The sequence below is a fragment of the Melanaphis sacchari genome, unplaced genomic scaffold, assembly GCF_002803265.2.
Source record: "Melanaphis sacchari strain LSU unplaced genomic scaffold, SCAv2.0 Contig7_pilon_pilon, whole genome shotgun sequence".
Taxonomy (NCBI): domain Eukaryota; kingdom Metazoa; phylum Arthropoda; class Insecta; order Hemiptera; family Aphididae; genus Melanaphis; species Melanaphis sacchari.
The window spans coordinates 1,037,457-1,053,598 of record NW_020271560.1 but is presented as its reverse complement, the minus strand read 5'-3'; the positions used below and the strand labels follow the sequence as shown (position 1 = coordinate 1,053,598).

Genomic DNA, 16,142 nt, shown 5'->3' with positions numbered 1-16,142 from the left:
TAAATAATATGTAGGAACCAGCAGATTCTTAAGTATTATATTTTAAATTTACTGTAACTAAGCTAATTAACTATAATCTATGTAAGCATAGTTTGACTTCACTATTGTTTTTTTTTTGCATTGCAGATATTTACTAAGTTTTGAATATACGAAGAACAGTACAATGACTATATAAGAAAATGAGTATATAATAATCAAACAAAATAAGTATGTTATACATTTTTGTTATTTAATCATATTTAGTATTTGTTATTATAATTTGTTAATTATTTTAAATATAACATAATTGATTGGCGCGAATGTTTTTATCATTTATAACTCATTTTTTCGAAAATTTAGTTGTTAAAAAAATTTCCAATCAATAAGAATGTGTATTTACTATTTATTATTAAATGAGCAATACAGTTTTAAATTTTAATAAATTAAAATATAGAAATACGTATATATAATTAAATTCTATTTAGTATTTACACATTAATCTCCGTTAATAAGAATATTTTTGTTAAATTTTATTTGTTATTTAATACAGTTACAAAACCAGGAAATTACTGTTATATGGTTGATGACATGTGTACTTTGTGGTTGAGTAGGTCACTGTTATAGATATGTTTAATATTAATACAATGATAAATAATTGTATAAAAAGAACAATTCTTTTCGGAGATATTTTGTGTAATGGTTTTTTTTTTTTTTTTTTATAAAAATAGCCGTATAATACGATTTTGCAATCTAAAAACATCGAAAAACATAAAATATAGTGCTATATAGGTGTATTTCGATTGTAATGTACCTCGGTTCATGGGTATATTGACGTCCGCGGTGTTATCTTGTGAACTAATTCGACCGAGATGAGCACTTGATATATTTTTGAATGCGTTAAAACTACTTTCTAAACTTTTCTGATATCTTTAAAAGTAATCTCTTAAACTTTTGTAAAAATAGGTCAAGTAGTTTTCAAGTTACCTGCTTTTAGTGCTTCAAATAAATGGACATTGTTTTTAATCGTATTTTTAAATAAAAATCAATTAATTAAATATTATTCTATTTTATTAAAAAAAAAAAAAAAATACAACCGTACAACAAGAACGTGAGTCAGATAGTTTAAACCGTTTTTTTTTTTTTTAAATTGTATTTCCGTAACTAATAGAAAGCAACCATAAATATATGAATATTTTTCGATTTACGTAAATGAAAATAATATTTATTTGTGAGTCAACCTTTAGAGATTTATAAAGTTTGAAAGACGAGGTAAAGAAAAGTTCTTGTGTCTCAAGAAATACGCGTTTAAAATTTGGTACCAATTAATTCAGTAGTTTCCGAGTATTTAAGCCCCATACAAACCTTCATTCATTTTTGTGTATAGAATATTTATATTGCTATTGTAATTTATTTTCTTATTAACCAATTTTCTACCAAAATAAATTGTATATACTATAATATTGTTACGTATATATAATATTACCAGCTGTTATTAACTATATTAAGTCTATATCGATCAACTGGCTATATAACAGAGTTCGTGTTATAATTAGCTTAAAATTTGTCTAACAATTTGGAAAATATTGTTATGAATAGTCTATAAGTTAAAACAATATACGTATAGCTTGTAAAGTTTTAAGTGCATACTGATATAACAAAATTTTTTGATTTACATAAAAATAACCCCAAACGTTAGTTGTCATTTGAATATTATGTTTGATCAAAATTTAAAACTCCTACCTACTCTTGTAAAAAAAAAAAACGGTTCTTATGCATTTTCAATATTTTTAAATACACAAAAGATAAGCTTACGAAAGACCTTGTATTACGTTTTCAAACATTTGAACCTACCATATTAATTTTATTGAAATTTATAGAAAAGAAAAAAACTTCAATTAAAAACACTTAAAGATCATGGATAGTCTAAAATAAGTAAATATATATATATATGTGTGTGTGTTATTCTTTATTTGAATTAAACAATCAATAAATGTTTTGTACAATAAGTTTTAAGGGTAATGAAGAAAGTTTGATAGAAAGGAGAAGCCGCCAACTGACGAAACTTATAACAATATTATAGGTAAGTAAAATTTTTAATTTCAGTATTGTTCATATAAAATAAAACGTTTCATGAATAACTTTGATAATGTAAAACTATAAATATGACATATTATATAACCAAATGATAAATTAAACGTATTCTTGCTGACATTTATATGGTTTTCAAGTTTGCAATTAGTTCACCACACATTCCATGTAGATGATATTTAATAATATACATAGAATGTTATTAAATCCAAATAATAGATGAATTAAGAGAAAATTCCTAAATGCGACAATAGTTTAAAAATTAATATCACAACTTGTATAATTCGTGTTATCCACCAAAATAATACTGTCAAACATAGTCTTAACTTTCAAGTATAAAGTATATTTATTTAATACTTGATTTTGTATACTATGTATTTTATACATATTTAAATTGTTTCACTAATAAGTGCTATCTAATAAAAACCATTATTTATTACTTTTAAATAGTATTAATTATTAAGTAAGTCAAATTTCAATAAGAACAACATATCTGTAAATTATTATGGTTATAAAACTTATAATAAAATATGAATAATATTAAAATAACAAAATGCATTTAATATTATTGTCTTGTGTTAATGACGTACATTTTCATAATTTTAAATATTCAACAGTAACAATTAATTTTATGAGTAATTAAATAATGAAATAAAAAAAAAATAAAAATAAAATTTAATATCAATGAATATACTGTATCTTAGGATACAGTGCTGTACCTAAGTCTATAATTACGAGTACATAATCGGTGTATATACGAAATAATTTTTTTTTTTTAATTTAGAATTAATATACTTATTAAGTTAGAATAATTTAAAAAAAATGATTTTTCTTCTATGGCATTTTGGTTTAAATAATTACACGAATTCAAAGCTATGTATGTAGAATAATATAATGTGCAATTATTATACAATTCAATAATGTTCATACAGTCGTCTAAAATTAAGATACATGTGAGTAATACCATTGAGTATATCTCAATCAGATAAATTCTCAATTCAGTATACACTCAATGGTAATACTTATACAGGTGTGACATATGTTGATGTACTTCACATGACACATAGATATTCATGGAAATCAGACGTCACGTTTTAGTTAGATGGAAAGTAATAAGGGCTTGTAAATAAATAAATAAATATATATATATATAACCATATACGCTAGATTTAAATATAGTTATAATATAGAAGCAATTAATATTGTGGTCAAATAATTTTATAAAAATGTGTCATCCTGGATGATTACATCTTAATCCTTTTGAATATTTATCTGGATATAATTCTTAAGAATTCAAACGTAGCAAAAATTAAACAATGTAATGTAATCTATAAAGATAAAACCATTTGTAAAATAATGATAAAATATCAATAAATTTAAATAATATTATAAATAAATTATGACCATAAAATATATATAATATTAAAAGAATTCAAAAGTGATCGGTGTATAATTTAGATTATTTAGAATTTCTGTTTATTGTACACGAATATAATATTAAGTTTATTTGAAATGAATTAAACATATTTTATATATTTTAAGGTAAATTTAATCTTATTGTTGTAATTTTGCAATAATAAACTACTGATATGATGTATTGATAAAAAATAATGTAGTTTTTATTTTTTATTATTACTTATGATACGTAAATTCTGTTTTAGTGATGATTAGTACACGGTTTTTATTCATTCACATAAAGTACGATTGCTTAAAAATAAACGTTTCAGCTCTATTAAATAATAATGTTAACTAAAATAACATTTTTGTTTCATTTTGTGCTTATCGTTTATTTCTTTTATTACTTCTTGTTTTTGAGTTTGATTACCCATTCATATCATATTTTGTTTTTAAATGCATTTCTTATTTTTATATAAAAAAAAAAAGAAATATTTTGAATTTTGATAAAATTATTTATGATGTATATTTTTTCAATACATAGATTTAATATTTAGAAAAGTAGCTTTAAAAAATGATTTATTGATGATTTAGTTTTTTTTTAATGTGTTATTAACACTGAAATGATACAATTAAATTTATAAAACACGAAAAATAATTACCCAACGTAAAATTTTAATTATTAACCACACTTAATTAGTTAAAAGTAAATAATATTTTAAAAAAACCGTACAAAATATTTATCTTTTATAAATTATTAAACTTCAACAAAATAGTGTATAATTCGTAATTTTTATTTTATTTATATCTTTTAATAACAAATATCTTCCGTTCCAATGATAAATAAATTAAATATTATAATAATAATATATTGTATTAGAAATTCATATATTTTCTTTTTCACAAATTCAGTGAAATATTTTCCGATATTATTATAACTGTAGATTTTGAATTAACGATAAAATATCTTATTTGAAAAATAACACTAAGTGAAGTTCAGTTTACTATAGTGTTTATATCACGTCTTAACGATTTAAAGTATTAATAAAAAAAATTTATGTGTTATGGTTTTGAATACATTTTTGTATTTTGAATTTATGGTTTTTTTTTTCTTACGAAATTTTGAAAATAAGCTTAGTTGTGTACTATACGGAGTAAAATATTTTGATTAATATTTCTATCTAAAATAAATATTCATTGATTTTTTTTTTCAAAACTTAAAAATTAAAATAAAGTCAATAAATCATTGAATTAATAATATACAAAGTATAGTTTAATTTTATTACAGAAACTTAAAATTTTGAAAATCTCTTAAGTCAGTTAATTTACAATTTATATAGTGATTAAAAATGAAGGTTTTAGATATAAATTTCCTATTGGTAATAAATAAAATAAAAATTTGAATGTTTTTTTAATGGGCTTCTTGTTCAATGTGCATAAGTTGTGTATTCATTAAATCCACTTTTTAATTAGTATGTTTAAGCCATTACATGATTCCGAATTTGAAATAGTTGAAAATAGCTGAAGAAATAGTTAAGTTGTCAATGTAGAAATATTTTAGAATTTTATAACACTAACTGGAAATGTTTAAATCGGAGTTTAATTTAATCAGATAGAAAATAATATATCGTTATAAATATAGATTGTGAATGTATATTTGTACCATGACCTTTGAAGTGATTAAATAGAAATAATAATAAATAAATACATAACTATAAGTATTAATATTAAATAGTAATAATATTTTCAATATTGTAATTTATTTAACTTAGGCGTCTACTTAAGTCTAATATCAATTTATTTCACAAAATATTTAATGGATCTATGTTCAAGGTATTTACCTATACATTTATCTAGTCATACTATCAAAAGTTGTATTATTCATGAATAATCACTCAATATCATAATGTATAATGTATTATATCTATTTTAGTTTTAAGTATTTAATCATTTTAATCTGCTACTATTTATCAAAGTTGGAAGATAAAATTGACTATAATAATATTAAGGATTTTACGACCAACATTTTTATTTTATGTAACTAATAAAAAAATTGTTCATCTCATATGAAATATCATATTGTTAAGCGTCTCGTTAAGCTAAAAATATTACGTCTTATATTTTAAAATATCTTGATGTTAAATGTTAGATTATTTTTAATAGTTTGAAATAATTTATATACTTTATGAAATTAAAAAAAAATTGACACTGAAAAATTTATTTATATAAAGTTAAGACTTAGAATACTTTGACATTTTCTAAAATAAATATTGCAAAAATTTAAAAACAAAATTAAATTTGGATAATGAATTTAAATATGTGTTATTTATGTCTGTATTATTTCTCTAATAAAGTTAACTTGAATAAATAAAATATTTACAGCAATTTGATGGATAAATTTAATAAAAGCAGCCATATGAATATTGAAAATAAACTTTTTTAACATAATCACAAATTAAATTACTATAAATTGATTTGAGAAAATATATAAATATTTTACTGTTATTTTATTTTATTGATAAATTTTGCTATGCTATTATTGTACTATATTTTTTTACTATGACTTTACAATTCCATTATTTTGAGCTAAATTTTATTGTAAGAATTTTATTTTATTGTAACCTAACCATGCTTTAGATACGGTTGTCAAATTATTACTTTTAAATTTAGATAAATAAATACTGTAGTAGTAATAAATTATTATTTTATTATATATTGCTTCTTGCTAAATCTTTATTTTGTTTTTGTTATTGTAAACTGTAAGATGTTAATGTTATACATTATATGATGAATCAAACTAAATATTGATATAAATATCGATTATTGGTAGCTGTTTTGTTTACATATTATAACAAGTTATATCACATACAACAGTTTACATATCATGGATATTGACTATATTCAATAAACAAATTTTAGAATATATAAATTATAAACTAAAGTAAAATAAAAAAATATTAATAAATATATTTTGATTATATTTGAAAATGACTGAATTCTGAATGATATTATTTTAATAAGTATAAGTAAAGGTTTGACACGTTTTGCACGTTTTACAAATGATGACACAGAATTTTTTGAAGGAAAACTCTAGATCATGTTAAATTGACAGTTTTTCATTTTTTTAAATTCATAAATAAATGACTTGTACGTCTAACATACGTCGACATTTAAATAATTTGATTTAAAATAACAAAGAGCAAAAATGCGATTTACGCTAAAAATAAATTTGAATGATTATCTAAATAAATATGTCAGATGATTCATATACAAGGTAAAGAAAATATGGTGATGTACAATAGAAAATAGGTAATTTAATTTAAAATTCTGTTTACCCAGGAAAATCGTAGAACGGAATAGCAAAGGTTAAAATTTATATGTTCTAACTTAGTTTTGAATTTTCATACTACATATGTAAATTTATGTATATTGTATATTGTAGACATATTTTAATGCAGAATCATAATTTACGTATATTTTTTTTAGTTCAATTTATTATTATACGTGCATGGTGCATGAAATGATTTTAAAGTTAAATTACATTATATTTAATCTTTGATTTTACTTATCTGGTTCATTAAGTGAATTTTGTAAAGCAAGCTAATAATATAAACGTAGTTCAAGTATACATTTATTTATGTCAACGTGATTGAATACAACATATGATGATTTTCTCTTGGCTATTTTCAATAGAGTAACACATTTCTTCGCAGTACATTTTTAAGCCTGATATTTCTTCATATTTTTTTTTAAATTTAACATATTTTATTTGAGTATAAAATTATTTATTTAATTTTAATGTGCTATAAAGCTAATTTGAATTACGATTAATTAATTATATATATTTATATTTATATTAAACCTTTAATTTATCATCTAATATATACAATAAAAATTAGTATCACAATAATAATAAATATAATTCATAATATTTAAAACAAGTTAATTAAATGATTTTGAAGTGTGAATTTCTTAAAATTTCTATGCTAAATTTTAATTATATTGTTCAACATATTATCAAAATATTCATTATTTATATACGTATTAATTTTATTGTATTTTTATTTTTTGAACTAATCTGTTTTCTATAAATTTAAACAAATATTCGGGAGGAAAGATTTATTTTCCTAAGTATTATCAATTAGTAAAATGTTAAATTTAATCATAAAACATAGTTGTATTATATAATCATAGTATATATTATTTACTAAAAAAATAATGAACAAATTTAAAGAACTCTAACTTTTAATACGACTCTAAACGGGTAGTTTTGTATATAAAAAAAAAAAAAAAATAATGAAAAAGTCTCGTTAAAAATCCAGCAGATACCGAAACAGGTGTATTCCGATTTCACTTTTCCGAAAGCAGAAATAAAAACATATACTATACTATAAAACATATATAATAAAAGTATTTTGTATAAATAACGTACATCTTTACCAAAACAATGGTAGAAGTGAATCATTGCACGTTATTCTTGAGGTGTTTTATTATAATTCACTGTGGTTATAATTATGTGGCCTCAGCACAATCGTTTCTTTATGGCCTGTATTAAATCTATAACTTATTTAACTATTTGTATATATCATGAAACACCTGTTTATAATATTAAACAAAAGTAGGTAAGTTTTTAATTACAAAAAAATAATAAAATCGATTTTTTTTTTTTTTTTTGCTTTAATTATAACGACAATATTACGAACACATTTGTTTTTATTCACATCTTGTGACAATTCAGTGTGTCTAGCTAATAAACTCTTTTATATTAAAATCTATAAATCAGAATTTAATGAAAAAAATATACAATTTTTTTATATCCAGTTTGTGCAATAAACTGTAAAATAATAAACTGTCAAGGTAAGATGAAAAAATATTTGTAATAATATCGAAATAAATTTAAATTTTAAATGATACGATTTATTATTTCAGTTGGATATTTTTAAACAAATACCATATAAAGTATTTTATTAAAAACATACACACACACACACACACACACACATATTATTATAAAACTAATATCGTTCCACTTACAATTTAAAAAAAAATAAAATATATTCTAATTATATTATTTTTAAAAACAGAATATACTAATGATTGTAAATATATAGAATGCATTATATTTTATAATTTACTAAAAAAACACTAAGACGTATTATAATATGTCAGACTTTTATTTGGATTTAAAAATAAATGGCTTGAGATGGTAAAATATAAATAAGGTCGTAGAAGACCTTAGAATAAGGAAACTAGAATTTTTTTTATCTGCTTAAACAATGCTGAAATTTTTTGTTGTTACAAAATAATATATATTTTATATCCAGTACATTATATTACATCATATAAAACGTACTTAATCATCACGTTTTTTTTTTTTTTTTGTTTTTTTTTTTTTTTGTTCTCACACCCTATGGACACCAGGTGCACACGTCATAGTCTACATATAATTATTCTTCTAAATTCTTCTTCTTAAACACGTCATAATTTAGACATATTTAATAATGTTAAAGACTAAAAAGTTTAATAAATCTCGTCAGACCAAGAATTATTATGCAAATGTTGATACAAATCAAAACAATCTCCTTGAAATTTATTTAAACATAATAATAAAGATACTATATCATGCAATATTTATAAACTTAAAAAGGGGAAATTTATTAGACAGAAACTTAACGGTAGTATTTAAGATTTTTTTTTTACTTATAAAATAAAATACGTTGATTTATTTGAAAACTTATATTAAATGAACAATTAAAATTTTTGTTATTTTTATTACTTTAGATTGATTGAGTAAAAGCATAATATGAGAACATTCATTATAATTATAATTAGTGGAATTTGAATTATTTATTTTTATCAATGACTTATTTTTTGATTTTGGTATTTAAAGTTATTTAATTTAAAACAAAAAATTTATCATAAAATAACTAAATGGCTAAAATTTCAAAATTGTTACAGTAAAAAAATTTATAATCAATATTAATAGCTAGTTAATACGAATTTTTTATTGTATTTAAGACATAGTTAATATATTTTAAATGTAGAAATGTTATTAATGAACAAGATGTGAAATCTTATTTTACTATATAGTTTATACAGAACAGCAAAGTAGTCCATTGTATACTATATAAATATTGTGTATATTAAATAAACCAACAATACTAATGTTTTTATAATGTGCAAAAAGTATATACACTGATATGTTTCTCGTATTTGAATACTTAATTGAAAAAACAACACAGTAGATTGTGTTCATTTTTCAACACATAGTAACTTATAAATATTACAAGTATAATCTTAGTTTTCATTTGTATTGGTAATTGATAATAATTAAATGTATAAATACCAACTATATTCATATGTGTATACAATATTTATCTACTATTATGATTTACATTCCTAAACAGTATAATATACCATAAAAAAAAATTAATTAATGTTGTTAATTTTGTAATTGGGGAAGTCATTTTTACTGGAAAGATGTTAAATATTTTGAATTTTCTTAAACACAAAAATTCCGATTAATCAATTGGAGTTGTTATTAATTGTATTTAGTATCTCTGTTGAAAATAATCAGTTTAACAATTTTATTAAAAACTAAAGTTTCCAAAAATCAAAAATATAAATAGGAATGATAGTGGTAATCTTTTAATATTATTATTGTACAGATAGAAAGTTTCATCTAGTCAATTTAGCTGGTTTAATGTTCTAATGAAATATTTTACGCTTAAGTTAAACCATAACTAATGATGCTAAATCGTAAATTGTAAACATCTGGAACCGTACGTCTTCTTCTTAACCAGAAATAAGCTATGCTTGTCATGGATTGAAGTTATAGTAAGTCATTTACTAATGAAAGCAAAACTGGATTTAAAAAAAAATTTTGTCTAATATAAAATAAATAATATATATAATATAAATATTATTTTTCTTCAAAAAAAGGTAATACCCATTTAAATGAAATAAATAAATAATTTAATACAAATTAAAAGTATTGATTATTACTTTACTAAGTGTGAAATATTATTTTTATGAACTATTTAATTTTGATAATGACAACGGTTTAGTTTCAATATTATGTATAGATAATATTATAACCATGGTTTAACCTTTATTCTTATGATAAAATAATTATTAATAATTTGAATAACAATCATCAATAATATTGTTGTAAAATATTTATTTTTTTGGCTAAATTAAATTGTGTTATAATTATTAAAGTTCACAATATTTAATTTTTCAATACATTTTTTTTTACAGTTTACATTTTAAAATTATTGAATTATGTAAAATAATAAAATGTATTCAATGTTATAATGAAACTCATGTATGTAATGTTATAATATATCATAATGTACGACTATGGATTAAATAGTTGTTTAAGCTTTATCGTTGTCAGCTTATTTGAATACCATTTCCCAACTTAATATCAAGGAATGCAGTGTTTACATTTTGAGCATCAGAGAAATATTAGGTATGTTTAGTAATAATATAAGCTCTTGGAATAAAAACTGGTAAAATGTTAAAATAATCTCTCCATAGAATAGGCTTTTGAGGCAAATTATAAATATAGTCCATGTAGTAAATTACTTTTTACGCTAAATTTATTTTTATAAACATAATAATATTAAGGTACGCCCCCCCCCAAAAAAAAAAAAAAAAATGAACCCTTATTTAAATAACCTTTTATGACTGTACAAACAAATATTTTTAAATCTATTGTAACCATGAATAGGTGTACCTTTGTATACACTGTATAGTGTATGTGTATATAAATAATACTAGTATTGAATAATTATATCGTTCCTTTAATTATACATTTTTTTTATGTTTTAGCCTCTATTATAGCGTCAACAGGCAATAATGTTATATATGCTGTTGTTTTTGTCAGTATACTTGTAGTAAAAACTGTTAGTTGTATACAAGATGTGTTTCCAGTAAATTGTGGTCAGCTATTATAATGGAAAATCAATATCTATGCTTTTAGAACGTGGACTACTATGATATCTTATTATAACTCTAAAACCCTTGACGACCAACAGGTATTACTTTTTGATGAAAACATGACGTTGTGTTCACGAGTAAACGAGTTCTTTATTATTATGTTAAATTTCAGATAAAGTATTATCATAAAATAGTATCGTCAGTTTTTTGATTTGATTTTTATAAATATTAAGACATATTGTAGAGACATTATCTCGAAAAAAAAATACAAAATAATTTATATTTTAATGATAAAATAAATACAAATTACAAGCAACATGACTTTTATAGAAGACGTATCTTTCAAGATAGCATTAGCTTAACTAAGAAATATCAACAGCTTTTGTTATTACCGTACTCCGAGTAAGATATGGATTAATTCAATTTTACTTCTTTGATTTGGCATCCATTGTGATTATAAACGAGCTATTTCCAAGAGAGTTTTAGTAGTTTCAGGATATATAATATACTAGAGAATTAAATAAAATTTGTCTTGTTGTTAACAAATCATTGTAACACTTATTTATTCGTTAATAAAGCTGAAAAATATATCGTTTGTAGACATTGAGTAAAATAATATTTCATATAGCTATCATGAAAATAAACTAAATCCTTTTTTTTTTGTATAGATATTTTATATTTTTAGCTACAATATTTCAAGATATAAAATATATTATGCCAAACAATAATAAATATTATTAAAATCATTTTTTCAGATATATATATCGAAAATTATAAACTTATTAAATGAATAATTCATCTTCAGTACATCCAGATATCAACTGTAAAGAAAAAAGATATTAAGCTCAAATGGTAAATAGGGAATAATTGTAAAATAATGACGAATGAATAAGCTACAATTTTATCTATATTCTAAACCATTTAATTTATGATGCAAAATCAAAAAAATAATGAATATGACTAAAACATGTAGTATATCAGAAATTCAACTAAAAAAAGCTTACGTCCACGAATTAATCTTATTAAGAATGATCCAGAAAAAAACTATACTGACAATTGTTTAACAAAAGAGGTACGAGTTACCTAATGACATTTTAATACTCAAGGAAAGATAAATGGATTTTATAATAATTAAATAAAAAACGCCAAACAGGTATAGGTCGTTTTAAAATAGAAATAGATAGTCAAGTTTTACATCGGCATGTTTATTATTTACCAAATAAAACGACTTCAGTAAATACGGACAATACAAAAAAATACAATTTTGAGTCAGTAATAAAAGACAATAAAGTAAATATATAAGTGAAAGATCAATTTTATTTAGTGTAAGTTTTTTAGCCTATTATTATAACTGAACCCGAGTTAACAGATGAAACGGTATAAATAATTACTGAATAAGAGGAACACATTTTTTATGAATTATATTGATATTCAAGACACAAGAAAGCTCCAAATATACTTAACTTATAAATGTCATGGAAAAATTGTTGTATATTCTAAGGTAAATATTATGTAATATATAATCAGTAGAACACACATCTTTGAAGTGATAATAACTAAAATATTCTAAGGTTATACCGGAAAATAGGAAAACAAGTCTGTCGTGATTAATTTATATAACAATGCAACAATGACGTAAATGGTAAATAATTAGTAATTAAATGATTAATAATTATTGCAGTGTTAAATACACACATTTTAAAACAGGCATAATAAATAAGATAATTAATTTTTATAAATGATAAGTCAATAACTAATATACTAAGTTATTTATAATCTATAAAATAAAAATACATTTTAATAAAAATAAATAATTACCGATTACAGTTTACGGCAACAATGAGTATATGATGATATTTACTTGTTATGTCGCGTCGTACGTGAATTTTATTTTTGTAATTTTTGTGATGAATCCTAAAACATAAAATTTGAACTTATTTAAATATTAATTATTTATACATCTATTTTTATATAAATTCAACGATGAATTATTCATATTACTTGTTTCTCGTCGTGAGTGGGTTTTTTTTAAGCACTTAAAGTCTAATATAAATATAGTAACGAAATATAATATTTAAAAATATTATAAATAGTATATCAAGTATTAATAGACATGATAAATATTACTCGATAAACAACCATGGTATTTCAAAAAGTGTTATATACAGATGTAGGTAGTTAATATAATATTCAGGTGGTCTAAGGTAGATGAAAATGCTAATAAAGGAACTCTAACACGAAAAATGAGCTTACTTGTACAGTGCTATAACCATCCACGCAATGACATGTTAAGTTATTATAACATTTAGCTTTACTCCAAGTGGTACATTAATTATGTAGTCACTAGCCAACCAGAAGCGTAACTATACAGATAATTGTCTCATGTGTCATGGGAGAGGGCTTAAATACAATTAATTAAACTAGTAAACTGTTTAATAATAAAAATAATTTTTTCTGTATTAAACTAAACTCTAGTAGTAGCAACAAAAAAAAGTAAAAATAAATAAATAACATAACATGTACAAAGTTGTATACACTATTAACATCTGTAATAGTATATGTATTATACATGTTAATTGTTCTCACCTACCTATGTCGTAACTATTTTTAAAATTATTTTATTTATTTCAATGATAGCAAATATTTTTAATTGAACATTTAAAAAATGAAAATGTATACCAAAAATGCAGTGATTTAATAGTTATGAAATATCTACAATAAATTAGTATTCAGAATAATTTTGATAAGTTTAAGATATTGTAATGGAATATAGTATTTTATATTATACTAGCTGAATACCGACTTCACGCGTACGCAGTTTTGAACTAAAATGCAATTATTTATATGTATATACTATTTTTTTTTTATAATTTAACAACTTAAAAAAAAAAAAAAAAATAATCATACAATTATTCGAATGCCTCGCTAAAAATCGTAAAATTTAAATACAATACATCCCCTCATCTTCTTTTTGCTGTAAAAAGAAGGAAAAAATAGGTGACGCTGAGACACTTAAAGAAGTATTTGGTAAAACTCTGTGAAAACAAAACCGTAAAAAAGTTCAATAGTGTCGTCAGAAACTTGGTAACAGAAAAGGCTCATTTTATTTTTGTATATATAAGGATAAGGATTTTGCGCGGTTCTCGACGAATTTTATCACTGATTCGAGATTTTGTTTGTATTTAGAGAATTACGACAGCAAAACACGTACAAAATACGTGTGTATAATATGTTTATGTGTATGTTTACTAAAAATAATGGTTCTTTGATCTCAGCAATAACGCCAATATACATAATATATTTTATTAATAGAATGTCACTCCTAAAGTCCTAAATCAAACGAAACAACGAAACGTATTGAATATTATTATAACGAACGTGTATTAAATCATATGCTACCTATGATTAATCAGCTTTAACCAAGTACTAACGTATAATTTATGTGACTATAAATACTGTTCAATATTTGTGTTCATAAATAAACAGTGTATAAGGCTTTATTGTTACATAATATTATATAAATAGTACCTATAGGTATTTAATGTGAACCCAACTTCAAATTTAGGATTTCTAAATTTTTTGACTTGAAATTATCAGTATATTATATGTATATATATTTTGAAAATTACAAAGATTTTACATTTTATGTTAATAGTGTTTATATATACTATCAATATTCAATATTAGAAAATTCATAATGGTTTTTTTTTTTTTTTTTTTTATGAATAAAACTGACGTTCAACTTTAAGATATTTAATTAACTATATATATTTACACTAAAATTATTGTATAGCATTTTTACTCGAATTCTTTGACTTATATTTCATATACTATGTCAAACTTAAGACCGATTATATTTACATTATTCGGAACGAAGACATTTTGACGATTCCGTTATGGAATGATTGGTATTTTATATTATTGGTTCACTGGTATATTATTCAATTTTTTGGAATGTATACCTTGTGCAAAAACAACTTTTGGGTTGTTTTAACCACCCCAAACAATTATCCATCCCATTCTTCACGAAGAACAACAATATTAGTAAAACATATTTTTGTAAAACCAATAGCTTGGTTGTAACCAATTCCAAATCTAAAAAACTTAAAGCTGTTGTTTAAAACTCATAAATATACATTTGAAATGTGATTTTATTCATTGGTAAAGTTTTTATATACCTACTTTAGAAGTAAAAAAAAAAAATGTTTAATGGTTGTCTCTATTATAGTATTATTTACTGTCTTATTACTATTACTTTATGAAAAAACAATATCACAAGCCTTTTGATGCACAGTTCTTCATTCGATGAAAATAAAACTTAGACATAGAGTAAGCAGTCATCGTACTGATAAGAATTAATTTGTTATTTTTGAGATTTCTAATAAAAATAATATTGCAGTATCGAACATTTCAAAACTGTGAAAATACCTACATTTATATTATAATTTTGTAATAAGTACCTACATTTTAAATTTTTAAGAAAAATATTACATATTGTTAAACGAAACACTAACATTAAACTAAAGCCAATGTATATAATGTTATTTAATTATTTAAAAAATAATTAAATATTTATATGTAGTGTGAGTTGTCCACACTGCCACTCTCTACTTTTCTATTAACATACAGTGCTTAATGCGTATGCGTGTGTGTTGTTTTTAATTGTTATTACACTTTGAGTTTCGTATTCAATTTTTGTCGTTTACTTAATACTTGTTTTTATTATTTTTTTTCGA

The 16,142-nt window shown here is 21.8% G+C and overlaps 1 protein-coding gene across 2 annotated transcripts in view; it reads right to left on the bottom strand.

Moving 5' to 3' along the window:
* Positions 1-16,142, bottom strand: part of LOC112601758 (tachykinin-like peptides receptor 86C) — a 123,507-nt gene that overhangs the window by 69,300 nt on the left and 38,065 nt on the right. For both annotated transcript variants that reach the window (XM_025349531.1, XM_025349533.1), the window contains one exon: positions 13,225-13,320. The gene's annotated coding sequence lies outside the window, so the exon portion shown is untranslated. The remainder of the gene's footprint in view (positions 1-13,224; positions 13,321-16,142) is intronic.